Below are 15,047 nucleotides of genomic sequence, written 5' to 3'. Positions count from 1 at the left end.
AAAACCAACAGTGTCTTATTCACCAAACTTACCTTGTACGTATTTTCTTAGATTTGTACCTAAGTATTTCGGTTTTTTGGTGCTAATGTATATAATGTGTTTTTAATTTCAAGTGCAGATTATTTGTTCATATATGGGAAAGTTGAGAATTATTTTAAAGCACATTCAATAGCACAGTATTTAAATGTTCAACAACATGTGATAAGGCTCTGCTCTGCATCAAGCTATCTCCTCAGGACTGAGAACTCTGGTCAGGAGGTTACACCCAGATTCAGGCACCTGGGTGTTCACAGCACTCTTGATCCTTCCATCCCTCAGTACATGGAGGGCTTTGTGGGCTATAAAAATATAACAATAACCTCCTCTCCTCAACTCCTGTTGCTTCCCTTGATGTCCCCATGAGGGCTCTTCCTGGCATTGTTTGAAATGACTGGGTAGACTACTCTTCTAATGCTTTGATTCAGTGATTCTCTATTCTTTTTGCACTCAATATTAAAATTAAAATCTGTATATTTATTTTTCACACACTACACTGCCACCACCTTATATTTGAGGGGCTTTCAGTGGCCTCCATTCTCCCAAGTATATTTGGAAAAATCTTTGCCATCTGGGGCAGTGGCCCTGGGGGTAATCATCCAGCTGTTCCCTTCTGAGAGCTCTCAGGCCTGGCCACAGGACATAGAAGAATCAGCTTCCAGGAGTCCTCCTATGGTGAACGTAGATCTGAGAATCTCTGGCTGGTCTTCCAACAGGATACACACTGGAGGGTGATTAATACAAATTCATGTTTTGCAATGTCCTGGGTTTTGCCTTGGGCTACCCACAGCAAAGGGAGAAGAAAGCCTTGGCTGGGCTCCCTCTTCATGATGTGATGAAGAAAAACCAACACTAATGAGAGGTATCCACAGCCTCTGTCCAAATGCATAACTGGGAGAGAAAAGCCAATTCAAGGGAAAGAGAACAGACCTGTGAGAAGAGAGCCTTGGGTCCTGCTCCAAATACCAGAACTAAGATCTGTAGGGCTCCACAGAATGAGGAGCTGTTACTGAGAGTTCAGTCTTTGAACTTGGTGCCAATCCAAATAATGAGAACAGAGTTTTGGGTGAAAAAGAAAATCAGCTTTTATTTTCTCTACAAGGTAAAGGGGGCTCTCAGCTGGCTAGTGCCTTAGGAACTGCTGGCTCCCCATTAAGAAGCGGGTAGGGGTTTTAAAGGTTTACTGCTTGTAGGAAGGGGGAGCCTGTGACCTTGCTGGTCAGCTTTTTCCCACCAGCCTGCATTTGGCTTTGTGAGGCTGCTTGTAGGGAGGAGGATGGTGAGATAAGGGAATCTTCAAGTTAATGTCTTTAGTTGTCCGTCTCCATGGTGGATCGTGGATTCTGGCACCAAGAAGCTGAGGAGTTGGGGCCTGAGAAGCTTCAGCTTCTTGATATTCTCTGGACATCAGTGTCCCTGTAATAAACTTCAAGGACCCGTGATTAGCCAAAACTTTAGTTTAAGCCCAGCGTGAGGCCGCCTGGGCTTTAACAATTTTTAACTTCCATTTGGTTGTAAAGCTCAGGGAGTCAAAGGTTAAAGTAATATATTTACATATGAGTGTAACTAAAGAAGCAGGGAAAGGGGATGAGTGCTTTGGGTTTTAACCCCATAGGCGTTGGGTTTAATGTAGGGGAACCGATATCAGGGCCAGTATTAATTAAGAGCCTCTAACAGGGCTGGCTTGATCTCTGTGGTCCTCCTTTCATAGTCTGAGTCTTGTGGGTACAGTAAAGTGTCCTTGTGAGAACTCCAATCCCCAGCCTGTGCCTTATGCATGAGGATGACCCATGTGACTTTAATCCTCCAGCTCTGTGCCAGGGGAAAACAGACACTCTCAGAAAATTCCCAAGGACTGAACCTGAGTGTAAGTTCTGCATGAGGCCAGACCTGGAGGGAGCAGAAGCAGGTACTGACAAGCGTTCCAGAGCTATGACTTCCCATGTGGGTCACGTGTACATACATACAACATTCCTCACACTCAGACAGGAGACACAGAAGGGGAAGAATGAGCTACCTACCACAGGTGGCCACAAGGTGAGGTTGCATGGCTGGTAGGTGTATTTCATTACTGATTTTATTTTTAGCTTTTCCTCAATTTTTCACTGCTTAAACTTGCTAAGTTTATAGATGTTTCCCAGGGAGATCTTCAAGGAAATTAATTTTACGTCAGAAGACTAAGGAGTGGCTGAAAAAATGGTGACATGTGCATCCATATGCAGATTTGGAGCAGGTCACAGATTTATTAAATAAAAAATAAAATATAATACATTGTTTGCTCTTGTGTAATTCATTCTTTCAAAATGAATAAATTGTGTTGTGTCTGCTTTGTAGTGGGTATTGGAGACAAAGCAGTGACGAAATGGAAAAAAAGAATCCTGCCCTCATGAATCTTACAACCTAGTGAGGAAAGAGAGAGAAATACATAAACAAGAACAGTACTTCACATGTCAAAAGATAATGAGGACTATAAAGAGAAATGAGGCAGGAAGGTGGTAGGGGGTGGTGATGTGTGTGGGGGTAGTCATCTCTGTTCCTACTGGATGATCACTACAAGGGATCTGGGAAGACCTTGTCGACAAGGAGACTTTGAGCAGAGAGTGGAAGGGAAGAAGGGAGACCACCATGTGGGTATCGGGGCAGGGATTCAAGGCAAAGGAAAGAGCAAATGCCAAGCCTTGGGCCAGGAGCATCTTAGTGCTCTGGAGGAGCAGCAAGGAGGCCTGTGAGGCCGAAGTGGAATGAGCAAGGGCCCAGCTGTGGAGTTAGACCAGAGAGGTAATCAGGGGTCAGATCATGTAGGACTCATGGATGATGTGTGCGTTGTGGCTTGTACTCTGATGAGTGGAAAGCTATTGAGGGATTGAGTGACCTGACTGAATCCTCTGGTGCTGGGTGGAGAACAGATTGCAGGGGCAAAGGCAGGAGAAGGACCATGGTAAGAAGCAGCCAAAGTCATCCTCTCAAGAGGTGATGGTGGCTCTGACCAGGTAGAATAGGGGAGGCAAAGTAGTGGTCAGATGTGGACATACTCTGAAGCTAGGGATGGAGGCTTTGCTGATGAGGTGGAGATCAGGCAGGGAGAAGGGGAGAAGTCCAGAAAGACCAAAAAGCTGGGGCCTGAACACCTTTCTGGATGGAGTTGCTGTCATGGAAAATGGGAGACTGAGGGAGAGTAGGTTTGAGGGGGGATGTCTCATTTGGTTTTGGCACATTAGATGTCCACGTGGAGAGGTTGTGGAGGTGGCTGTGTGGGTATAAATCTGGACTGTATGGAAGGGTTTGAAAAGGATAAATAAATGTAGAAAGTCATGACAGTACAAAGCCAAGAGGCTGGATGAAGTCAGCAAGGGGATGAGTTGCTGAGGAAGAAAAGTGGTCCAAGAACTACATCCTTGGTCAAAACTAATGCTGAGAGGTTTGGGAGAAAAATGGCAACCAGCAATGGAGACAGAGAAAGAAAGGCCAGTGAGGTCAGAAAGAAAAATAAAACAAAGCAAACATTAGAATGTATTCAACTGGAAGCTAAGTAATGGAAGCATTTCAAGGAGAGATAGACCGACTGTGTCAAATGCAGACAATAGACTAAAGTTTGAGGGATCTTTTTAGAGGGATGAAATTGTTCTTAAATTGGATTGTGATGGTTGCACAACTCTGTACATTTACCAAAAAAGTCAATAAGTTGTATATTTAAATGGGTGAATTTGTGACATGTAAACTATACCTCGATAAAGCTGTTTAAAATTTTAAGAAAAGGATTTAACATCTACCTACCCAGCATTTCTACTCCCAGGTATTCACCCAGGTGACATAAAGTCACATATTTATAAAAAGGACCTGTGCATGAATATTCATAATATCTTTATTCATAATGCCCTACACTTGAAGCAACCTGAATGTCTATCAATAAGAGAATGGGTAAATATTTTGTGATATATTCATACAAGGTCAAATTACACAGCCATGAAAACAAGTGAAGTGCTTATCCACATAAAAACACGGATGGATCTCAAAAACATTATTTTGAGCAAAAAAGGCAGGCATCAAAGCGTACACTGTGATTTATTTCATTTTTATAAGTTTCAAGAATCTGCAAAAGTGATGCATGTGAATAGAAATCAAAACAGAGGATGTAAATACAGAGGGCGGTTGGGTATTGATTGAAAAGTTACAGGGGGTTGTATTCTGTGTTAACAAACATAATCCATGTATTGATAGGTTTGTTGGGTACTGTAGGGGGATATAAAGTTTTAACAATTTGCAAGTCACACACTTAAGATTGGCACATTTCACTATGTTTTAATTTTATATTGATGAAAAAATAAGAGGGAAAGAAGAATGATCATTAGACAGTAATTGAAGGAAGCACATTTTATTTACAAATCACCTCTCATCACAGATCAGTCTAGACTGACCAATCTAAGCTTCCAGCTGCTGGTTGGGTTCCAGGCTGGATGTTGGGGTGTTCCCCAGATTTTGTTATGGCTGCTAGATTCACAGTTGCTGGGTAGAGCCTTGTGGTGGATCGGTGCCATGGAGGAGCTGCCATCCTCTGCAGAGGTTGGCTGTGGGCTGATCCTTGGGAAGCTGGGGGAAGTGGTGGTGGAGCCGCTGCCTAATAGCCTGAGTCCATGACTCACTTTCCATAGCCTTCAGTGGGAGACAGTAGTGTGTCCACCTGTCATTGGCTTATTGGTAGGTCTCAATTATATTCCAAGTTCTTTAATCTGTTAGAAGTCAACTTTATGTAAGACATGAGAAGCTCGCAGAAACACTGGCTGCACAGATTGAGGAAAAATTCCAACTCATTGACAAGTTTAGTGGTGCTAAAAAAGGAGTATGCAGGGATTGAGATATCTTTAGAGAATGCCAGGCTAGAGGAAGAGGCTTTACATATACCCAGACTTACAGACACTTAGAGAAAGTTGAAGAGGACCAACTGATGCTGATGAAGGAATTAACTTCCCTGGTTTGAGAACTGAAGGAACAGAGATCCAAATGCTCAAAACAATAGGTGATGGTGATGTTTAAAATGCTTGAGTCTTTAGAAGAGGTCAAGAATCACATCACAAGAATCTTTTCCAAACCTGCCAGGAGGCCAAGAGTCAAGTCCTGATGGTCTCTTCCCCAGAAGTGTGCCTGGGCCTTAAAGCAGCAGTGTTTCCTCCTCTCCACTTGGGCCTCCTGAGCTGCCAGGCTGTGTTCACCCATCTCGACTTCCATCTGAGGATCGTTGAAGCCAGAAGTACTTCCTTGGCAGTAGTTCCTCGAGCTTCACATCCTAGACACGGCAGACAACTCCTTCGTGGTGAGTTCCTCCAAATCTAAAGAACATTGGACTTCCCACGGAGAGCAGGTGACATGTTCTACAGCATCACATCTCTGCTCAGCTTTCTCTGGGATGTGTCCAGCAGGGTCCACTCTTCCTGGGCCAAGGCCATAGCCACATCCTTGAAACATCAGGACAAAAAGTCTGGTAGAAGCTGTGGCACAGCTCCCTCCTCAGCAATCAGGGCCATGAACAGGAAGCTTTTCACTCACTATTGATGCAGCCCCAAGTTGTCCTGGAGCCACAGTGGTGCATCCTTGGGTCAGTCATGAGGGAAATGAAGCTTTGTCCTCACTGTGGACGAGGCATTGATGTCCAAGAGGCTGAGATTTTTGAAAACCATCAAGTCCTAGTTCCTCTTTGTTTAACACTTGTTCCCTCAATTTACCTCTCTTCCCACATTTTACTGTAAGCAACAAGAAGAAACCAAGCAGCACTTTATACATTTTCATTGGCAGTGTCCTTAGTTATATATCCCAGTTCATCATTACAAGTTCTGCTTTCAACCTAATTACAGGAGACAATTTTGCTAAGCTTTCTGTCATTTCATAACGTGTCCCCTTTCCTCCAGTTTCCAATAACATGTCCCTGACTTCCTTCTAAGTCCGCACTGGCAATGTCCTTGAAGTCCAGATTTCTACTTACAGTCTGTTCAAGGTGATTTAGGTTTTTTCTATCATGCTCCTCAAAATTCTTTCAGCCTTTTCCTACCACCTGGTTGCACAGACAATCCCACGTTTTTAGGTGTTTGTTACAGCAGTACAGACTCCAGATACCATAATCTGTATTAGTTTTCTACTGTAGCATACCAAATTACCACAAGCTTAGCAACTTAAAACAACACGCATTGTCTCACGTTGGCCAGGGGTCAAAAGTCTAGGCACAGCTTAATTGAGTCCTCTGCTTAGTCTCATAAGACTGCAATCAAGGTGCCAGCTAGGCTGTGTTCTCATCCCAAGGCTTGACTGGGAAAGAATTCACTTCCAAGCTCATTTGGGCTGTTGCCAGAATTCATATCCTTGTAGCTCTATGACTGAGGGCCCAGTTTCTTACTGGCTGTCAGCTAGAGGCCATCCTCAGCTCCTGGGGTCTGCCTGCAGTTCCTAAAGACTATTCACAGTTCCTTGCCAAGTGGACTTCCTCACCATGGCTGCTTACTTTATCAAGCCTCAAGGAGGATCTCTCCCTCTAGTCTACAAGACAGTCTTACATAACTAACCTAATCACGACAGTGAGATCTGGCCATTGAGACCACGTGATATAATCAAAGGAGTGGCATCCCATCACCTTTGCCATATTCTGTTGATTAGAAGCTAGTGATTGGTTCCAACCACTTTCAAGGGGAGGCGATTACACAGGAGCATGAGTACTGTGGGAAGGGGAGAGTATGAGAAATGGGTGTGAGGCTTTGGAATAAATCAAGGGATATAAGAAAGGTGCCACTCCTGAATAGATAGGAAGTTGATATTTTTCCTTTTGTTATAGATATATTCAAATATACACAAAACTAGGTAGAATAGCCTAACGTACACCCAAATGCTCATCACCCACCTTCAACAATTTCCAACCTATAGCCAATATTCATCTATAAACACCCACCCTGATTGTTTTGAAGCAAATCCCAAGCATGTTGTCATTTCATCTGTAAATAGTTCAGTAAATGTTTCTAAAAGAGTGCTTGTTTTAATCATAATACCATTATTATACCTAAATATTAACAGTAATTCCTTAATATTACTTAATGCCAGTTAGTGTTTCATGTTTCCCTGTTTGTCTCAAAGATATCCTTTTTTATTAACTTTGTACTTTGAGATCATTTCAAACTTACAGGAGAGTAGCAAGAATAATATAAGAAACTCCCTATATACATACATACCTAAATACATACACACATGTCTACATATACACACACAGAGAAAGACAGAAATAGACTGGTGATGTGAATGGAGCAAAATATAAACAATTGGAGAATCTGGGGAAAGCTTTTGTTATTGGGTGGGCTGTTGAGTTGATTCCAACTCCTAGTGACCCTGTGTACAGACCCTGCCTGGTCTTTTTGTATGCCATCCTCCCATCTTTCAGTGCTGTATCAGACAATGCTCCACTACTATCCAAAGGGTTTTCATGGCCAGTTTTTCGGAAGTGGGTGGCCAGGTCCTTCTTCCTCGTCTGTCTGAGTCTGGAAGCTCCACTGTCCACCATGGGTGACCCTGCTGGTATTTGAAATACCAGTGGCACAGCTTTCAGCATCACAGCAACACACAGCCACCACAGTATCACAACCAACTGACAGGTGGTGTGGTTCCCTGACCGGGAAATGAACCCAGGCCCTTGTAGTGAGAGCCCTGAATCTTAACCACTAGACCATGGCTTGCTGGGTAAAGATTAGGGAGTTAAATTTTTTCTAAACTTTCTCTTAGGTAACCACAGTACAATTATCAAAATTAGGAAATTGAACATTGATTGAATACTATTATCTAATTCACAGACCATATACAAATTTTGTAAATTGTGCAAAATTATCTTTTATAGCCATATTTTCTCCCAGTCCAGGATCCAATCCAGTATCATGCATTGCATTGCATTTACTTATCACATCTCTTCAGTCTCCTTTAATCTGGAACAGTTCTTCAGACTTTCTTTTTTTATTGATCTGAAATTTTTTAAGAGTACAGACCAGTTACTTGGTAGAATATCCCTTAATTTGGATATGTCTCTTTGTCCCAAGATAGCAAGATTAGCTTTAATCACTCAGTTAACATGGTGTCTAACAGTTTCCTCCACTGTAAATCACTATTTCCCCTTTATAATTAATAAGTAATTTATGGGAAAATACTTTGAGTTTATGTAAATACTCTATTTCTTATCTAACTCCCACCCACTAGTTTAGCTAGTTTACCATAAATGATGATTTTCTAACTCCATCATTTCTTTTGTATTTATTAGCTGACATTCTACTATAAAGAAGTTCCCCTTCTCCCCAATTTCTTTATTTTTCATTTATTTAATTATAAATGGACTCATAATTAGTTTATAATCTATTACTATATTTATCTTGAAATTTAAAAATATTCTCAGATTTGGCCAGTGGGAGTCACTTCCAGCTGGAATCTTATGTCCTTTTGACATGTCCCCATGATTCCTTGAGCACATCCTGACTTTCTGCCACAACAAAATGTTCAGGTTCATTTTGTACTTTTCCTGTCCTGGCCCAGAATAGTCCATATCTCCTAGTTAATAATTTGCTTTTAGTGAGTTTTCATCATGGTATATAACATAGTATGCCTACTAAATACCTAATGTTACTGACAAATAGAAATGGCAAGTAATAGGATGTATTGGAGTATATGAGGAAGCCATTTGGTGTAAACCTAATTTGGCCTGACTTTGTTTTTTCAAAAGGGCCTGACATGGCCATTGAGCATGCATTGTATATCCACTTTAAACATTTCTTATGGCAAGGGCAAATGCCCTTAAGATAAAGGTGCAACTTCCCCTCCCCCACATTGGCATTTCCTTAAGGATAAGCATCTTTCCTTAGGCTAGGAACTGATTGCTGTGCTCACCTGTGACCATCCAGCTTGAGACAACAGACCTGCCACCCTGCTGTGTCCACCAAGACAGCAGACCTGCTACCTGCTGTGTCCACTGAGACAGCAGACCAACTACCTGCTGTGTCTGTCAATCACTGTGCCGACACAGCAGTCTCATGACTATTGTAAAAGGGACATTTCAATCATATGTGAAACATCCTCTTTGAGGCTATATAACCACTCTGTACACACCACTTCTTTGGTGCCCTTCCTTCCTTTGGGAAGGAAAGCCCCGGGCTATGGTCCTCACATTTTTGCTCAGAATAAACTCACTCAAATTTTCATTTATAGATTGGTTATGGATTATTTTCATTGACGTTACATAACTTTTGTAGGAGAAAAACATAATTGAAATTTTTGCAGTTCACTGTGTTCGTGAAGTAAGAGTTATTCTTTACTAAAAGGTGAGGACTAAACTAAGCCCTCTTAAATCTCCCAGCTAATATGAGAACTGCAGGAAACACCTTTCCTGGGCAGTTGAGTACCAGATGTTATGCAGAGAACTGGGAAGAGAGAAATATATTATACACACCCCTGGTCTTCTAGCAACCCTCAGACCTGCAAAACAAATACAAGTAGGTAGGAAAGGTAAATTCTCCATGGGAGAGTAAGTTTACCTGCCAGTGTTGGAGAAGCTTAAATAAGAAGATAAGACATATGCTGCAAAGTGCAAAGGTGTGGAAGTTAAACAAAAGATCTGATGTCAAATACCTCTATGTAGAAGAAGAAGGGTCTCTGTGACATTCAGGGAAGCAAAATGAGTAAAAAATCTGAGAGCAAATGCTGGACTCCATCATGGAAAAAGTATTGATGTTTTATTTGAACTAATGGATTACCACTAAGGGATTATATATGTGGGGAAGAAATATGAACTGGTTTTTGTACCTTGAAAGGATTATATTCCGTATTGCAATTGTATTTATATCTCAGGATGTCATATTTAAAATAGAGATTAGGTTTTAACAACATAAAGAGAAGCACTGACCATGAACAGGGTCATTGCACAGTTTTAAGTCTACGCTGAAAATGACATATTCTATGACCAAATATGCTTTTTTAAATTTTTTTCCAGCTTTACTGAGGTATAATTGACAAATTAAAAATTGTATACGTTTAAGATGTACAAGGTAGCACTTGAATATAAGTATATTCTTTTACCTTGACCTACCTAAGGCCCAAGCAGTGTTCAAAGGCTCTGAGGAAAATAGGAATGTAAATGGTTTGAAACAAGATCATCAGTGAGGTGTGCACAAGAAGAATCCTGTCCACTGAGTTCTGCTTTGACCCTATGCCCTTGGCTTCTTTTGAAGACAGTTCTGAATCAGTGCGTCTCAAACTCGAGTGTGTATCAGAATCACCTACAGGGCTTGTCAACACACAGATTTCTGAACCCCACATCCAAAGTTAGATATTCAGCAGGTCTGGAGTAGCACCCAAGAATTTGCATTTCTACCAATCTGTCAAATGCTGTTGCTGGTGGTCCAGAGAACACACCGGGAGAACCATTGCCCTAGAAGACGGCTGTGGCAGACCCTATTGTGCACTTATGACAAGGTTACCATTGACAACATTCTGTCTTTATCATTAGGCTGACCCCCTGATCAGATTATACTTGTTGTTCTGGAATAATTATAAATGATACCCCTTTCACTTTCTAAAGTGTCTTGATTTGGATGATATAGGTCACCTCACCTATAATCCATAATGACGTCAAATTTGTTTTTGAAATTCAATTATCAGAAAATGTTTACCCTGGAAGGACTGCCCTATTTTCTCCCTTGGACAAAGTAAATCCCACAAATGACTGCATTTCCTTTCCAGCTGTGCCTGGTAGGAAGATCAGAGACAAACTTGCAGCTTAATTTTAATTACTCTGCAAAACCATACAGCACAAATGCCTACAGCCCAAATAGATTCTGGTGCTGATGTTCTCCATTCTGTCTGTATCTTCCCCGACCTAATTTTTATAGAGCCATACATGGACATTTTACTACAGAGACTCTTAAATGCTCCCTAAAAACCCTGGACAGTAATGGGTGCAACAAACAACTACAGTCATGCCCCGTATAATGATGTTTGGGTCAACAATGGACTGCGTAGACAATGATGGTCCCATAACATTAATACCATATAGCCTAGGTGTGTAGTAGGCTACACCATCCAGGCTTGTGTAAGTACATTCTATGATGTTCTCACAACGACGCAATTGCCTAACAGCTCATTTCTCAGAACATGCCTCTGTCGTTAAGCTATGCATGACTGTACATAAATCGATGATAACTCATGAAAAACTTGGTTATTTCCTGCTTTTCTTGGGAAGGGGCATGAGTCTGTGAAGTTAAAGTTGCAGAGAGGAGGATGCACAGGGGCACTGCAGAGCTCACATTCACCAGCCTGGAAACCCCCACACTTGAGCTGGACAAGAGGCCACACCCTCTGGTAGGCCCAGGAAACACCACGTTTCTGTGACCACACCCTGTGTATCTGTGACTGATATAATCGTGTGATGCTTGGAAAGGGCAGGTTTCTCACTGGGACCAAGTGTACAACTGTCCCCTCCTAAGTCATTTACCATTTAATATCTGTTCTTGCACCCTGACCCAAGATTTCGATTTCTACAAAATAATCATGTGAAGATTTAAATCCAGGAATTTTACTACAGTGGTGTTAGTAACAATCAAAACCAAAACCATCCTTCATAAATGTTTACTAACAGTATATCGGTTATATAAATTATGATACATTCAATGACTCGATGTTCTGCAGCTGTTAAAGTTGCATACAAAAATATCTGCTGATGTGGAAAAATATTTAAGTTAAAATACAAAGCAAAAAGAGAAGGTAACCAAAAAACATGATTCTAGTTTTCATTTAAGCTAAATGTGGATGAGTGAATATACTAAACACCCCTGCACATAAACACCGAGGCACATACCCAAAAAAAATATCTAGAAGCAAATAAATCAAAACATTAATAGAATTTATATTTAGGAGATGATAGAGTTAGAGGTCATTTTAACTTTTTTCTTTCTACTTATTTATGGTATATAACTTTCTGCTATGAATATAATTATTTTTATAATAAACAAAACCAAAATATTGGAGTTTTAGAATGTGTACTGTCCTACTGACCACATGACCCTGAGTCCTTGTGACAATCAGCCTGTCGCCAGAGGTGACAGCATCCACAGGGAGCTGTCGGGCAGGGTCTGGCTCTCTCATCGTCTTCCTCTGTTACAGAATCTCGAGGGGAATTTTCAGTGGGAAACTTGGTCTTGGCTGTAGTGTGGTGAGGGTGGGGGACACACTCAGAAGACCTGGTTCCACTCCACTGCTGTCACTCACGATCTGGGTGGCGGGGCAAGTCTTGTCCCTTCTCAGGCCATTTTATTCATCTTCGAAAGGAGGAGGAAGAATTAGAAGGGCCCTAGAGACTGTGGTCACTCTACTACCCTGCCATCCTCTCAGTTCCAGAGAAAAGGATTCTTCTGCCCTAGACCAAGACAGAGGAGGAGTCAGCGAACCCCCAGAGAGCAGGGGAAAGGAGGTCTGCTGAGGATTGGCTGAGCGTCTGCAAAGAGCCAATGGAGAGTGCAGGGTCTGTGCTGGGAGTCAGTGGGCAGCATCTCTCTGGTTAGGGCCGGTGGCCGCTCCCACCTCAACTGCACCCACAAACACCCTGCAGGGAGCTGCATTCCCCTCCCCCAGGTGTGGGGCTGACCCTCCCATCCCACCTTTCCTCCATCAGCTGCATCACATTTTCCACTGAAACACACAGGGCTCCGGATGTTGGACATCAACCACATGGTGCTCACTCAGCAGGAGGATGGTGATCTGTCTCAGGGGCAGCGTGTCTGGAATCTGCCGCTTCTGTGACCCATCTGCCCTGCCCTGAGGCCCTGGTGACCGATACCAAGTACCTCATTTAATTTTCACTGCAACCCTGCCAGCTACATGACAATGGTTATCGTTAGGATCACTTGACAGAAACAGCTGAAGGGCAGCAATGTTAAGTCATTTCCCCCAAGGGCACACTGCTAGCAAGTAGCAGGACAGGGAGATATTTAAGCCAGTCAGTTGATCATAAAGTGCCCACACTCAGCCATTCTGCAATACTGACCTCCATACAGGGTCGGCTTCCAATAAATAATATTTCTATTTTCCATTGTCTTCAAAATGTTCAGGCTGAGGGGTAACATCTTGTGTGCATAAACTGAGCTTTTGTATGTTTCAGTGCACATCCAGGGCAACGTACATAGCCCCGTCTTTTGTGACAGAGATGAAAACTCAAACTCACCCTCCGCACCCCCTTTTTGGACGCTGGAAGCCAGGTGTGCAGCAGGTCCCCCAGTGACTGACCTACTCAAGACTGTTGATCTATGGTCACCTCAGGTCCCAAATTTCTTGGACAATGCACCTGATTCCTCTGGCTTCCAGTGATTCACTGGTCAGCAGGAGCCACTGGACCACAAAGACTGCCAGAGGACACTTCAAAGTCCCCCAATCACTGACATGGCTCAGGCTCCTCATATCATTAATCCGCAGTGATGGCCAATTACTACATCCCAGCAAGGGCCCTTAGCTGCCTTCCATGGGAACCTCGAACAATGCCCAACACAGGCACACTGGTGCCACACTCCCAGCAGGTTTCCAATCATCGATCTGTCCAGACTGCCAATCAGCGATGCACATAATTTCTAAAACTGATTTATAGAGAGGGCAAACACTGACCATTCCTGAAGGATGTTATGGCTACCATTCCAGAAACCAACCCAGTGTCCCTCACAAAATCACTGACCCTGCAGGCCCCAATTGCCTGGCTCCACATCCCCACAAACTTAGGGGCCTAAAGCAACACACATTTATTATCTCATAGTTTATGTGGGTCAGGAATCTGAGCACAGCTCAGCTTGGTACTCTATTTCAGGGTCTCTCATGAGGCTGCAATCAAGGTGTCAGCCAGGCTTGGGGCCTCAGCTGAAGGCTCAATTGAGGAAGGATCTTCTTCCAAGCTCATTTATATGGTTGTTTGTAGGATTCAGTTCATTTGGGCTGTTGGACTAAGAGTCTCAATTTCCTACTAACTGAGAGTTGGAGGCCACCCTCAGTTCTCTGCTACACAGGCCTGCCCATCATGGCAAGATGCTTCACTAAAGCTAACAAGGGACAGAGCCTGTTGGCAAGACAGAAGCCACCATCCCTTGTAATCTAATCACAAGATGGTATCTCCTCAATGTTAAGGTATGCTATCTGTTAGAAGCAAGCTACTCAAATGGAGGGGATTACACAAAGCCATGAATGCCAGGAGGCAGGGATAATTGGGGGCCATCTTAGAAGCTACTTCCCATAGATCATGGAGAAATAAGGACTCCAATGCGGAGATCCTATATCCCTTCCCAAATTACCATTCCTCAGTCAGGGCAAAAGAATGATAGTTTGAGACATAAAACATTTGAAAAGTAGTCCATCAATTTACTGTGTTTGAGGAAAACACTAAAGGAAGTATTCTAAATAAATGAATACTAAATCAGAAGATAGATCTCAGAATAAGAGAGCAAAACAACGGTTAGCAACGACTGTTGTATAATACACACGTTTGGGGACACATTCATACAGCTATAGTTAAATTATGATAAAGTAACTGGGGATTTTGAATAAAAATGTTAAGTAAGTTTTCTTGAAGCAGAATTGACTTAATGTAAGAAAATATATTCTTCGAATAAGCAGTTTAAATTTTTCTAGAAAATACAGAAATAATACTGTTCATCTTGCTGAAGCAAATATGGAGGATAGAGAATTTTTCTCTACAAAGAAAGGTCTAATTATATTCTGATCAAATAATAGAGAAAAAATAAGTTAAATCATGCCTGTTAGAAATCAAAGTGTATATAATTGGACAATTAGTAAAAATAAAATTTCCAAACTAACAAGGTAAGAGGGAAGGAGAGAAATGAACAGAAACTTCATTGAGCTATTAGGAAGGAGAAAAGGATAAATTTGTATTTAGGAAATAGTAAAACCAATAGTAAGCATAATATAACACAAAAAGATAAGATTATCATAACTACACAAATTTAAATGGACTGAAT

General features: G+C 42.1%; 1 protein-coding gene across 4 annotated transcripts in view; it reads left to right on the top strand.

Annotated features, from left to right (window-relative positions):
• Positions 1-15,047, top strand: part of UXT (ubiquitously expressed prefoldin like chaperone) — a 117,753-nt gene that overhangs the window by 45,356 nt on the left and 57,350 nt on the right. The window lies entirely within an intron of this gene.

This window comes from Equus caballus, chromosome X (assembly GCF_041296265.1).
Source record: "Equus caballus isolate H_3958 breed thoroughbred chromosome X, TB-T2T, whole genome shotgun sequence".
NCBI classification, from domain to species: domain Eukaryota; kingdom Metazoa; phylum Chordata; class Mammalia; order Perissodactyla; family Equidae; genus Equus; species Equus caballus.
This window is presented reverse-complemented; position numbering and strand designations above follow the sequence as displayed.